Consider the following 1,581-nt stretch of genomic DNA (forward strand, 5'->3'; position numbering starts at 1 on the left):
CCATCTCCTCTCCCGTTCCATCTCCTCTCCTGTTCCATCTCCTCTCCTGTTCCATCTCCTCTCCTGTTCCATCTCCTCTCCTGTTCCATCTCCTCTTCTGTTCCATCACCTCTCCTGTTCCATCTCCTCTCCTGTTCCATCTCCCCTCCTGTTCCATCTCCTCTTCTGTTCCATCTCCTCTCCTGTTCCATCTCCTCTCTGGTTCCATCTCCTCTACTGTTCCATCTCCTCTCTGGTTCCATCTCCTCTCCTGTTCCATCTCCTCTCCTGTTCCATCTCCTCTCCTGTTCCATCTCCTCTCCTGTTCCATCTCCTCTCTTGTTCCATCTCCTATCCTGTTCCATCTCCTCTCCTGTTCCATCTCCTCTCCTGTTCCATCTCCTCTCCTATTCCATCTCCTCTCCTGTTCCATCTCCTCTCCTGTTCCATCTCCTCTCCTGTTCCATCTCCTCTCCTGTTCCATCTCCTCTCCTGTTCCATCTCCTCTCCTGTTCTATCTCCTCTCCTTTTCCATCTCCTCTCCTGTTCCATCTCCTCTCCTGTTCTATCTCCTCTCCCGTTCCATCTCCTCTCCTGTTCCATCTCCTCTCCTGTTCCATCTCCTCTCCTGTTCCATCTCCTCTCCTGGTATTATTGCATTCCTTCCTTGGCTCTGGTCTTTGGGTCGAATGCCTTGTGGCCACCTGGCTTTCTCCCCTCACTTTGACACTCACTCCTTCCTTCCGCTTTTCCCTTCGTGTCTTGGCATATACTTCTCTTCTCCCTTCGCCCTTTCCCCTCGGCACTGGCCTCCTTTCACCTGTCCCTCACCATCTTTATCCGTCTTTCCCCTATTTCTCCTTCGCCCATCGTTAATTTGCATCTTCACATCTCTACCTCTCTATCTTCATCCGTCTTTCCCTATTTCTCCGCCACTCATTATCAATTTTCATCTGCCCATCTCTGCCTCTCTATCTTTATCCGTCATTCCCTATTTCTCCGCTACTCATGAATAATTTTCATCTCCATCTACCGCTCTCTGCCTCTCTATCTTTATCCGTCTTTCCCTATTTCTCCTTCACCCATCGTTAATTTGCATCTTCCCATCTACTCCCCTCTGTTTCTCCACCTTTATCCATTTTCCCCTATTTCTCCGCCAGTCATTATTAATTTTCATCTCCATCTACCGCTCTCTGCCTCTCTATCTTTATCCATTTTCCCCTATTTCTCCGCCACTCATTATTAATTTTCATCTTCCTATCTGCCCATCTCTGCCCCACTTTATCTTTATCCGTCTTTCCCCTATTTCTCCTTCACCCATCGTTAATTTACATCTTCCCATCTATTCCTCTCTATCTTTATCCATTTTCCCCTATTTCTCCGCCACTCATTATTAATTTTCATCTTCCCATCTACTCCTCTCTATCTTTATCCATTTTCCCCTATTTCTCCGCCACTCATTATTAATTTGCATCTTCCCATCTTCCCATCTCTGCCTTTCTATCTTTATCCGTCTTTCCCTGTTTCTCCGCCACTCATTATTAATTTGCATCTTCCCATCTCTGCCCCACTTTATCTTTATCCGTCTTTCCCTGTTTCTCC

This window comes from Penaeus vannamei, chromosome 1, assembly GCF_042767895.1.
Source record: "Penaeus vannamei isolate JL-2024 chromosome 1, ASM4276789v1, whole genome shotgun sequence".
In the NCBI taxonomy this organism is placed as follows: Eukaryota; Metazoa; Arthropoda; class Malacostraca; order Decapoda; family Penaeidae; genus Penaeus; species Penaeus vannamei.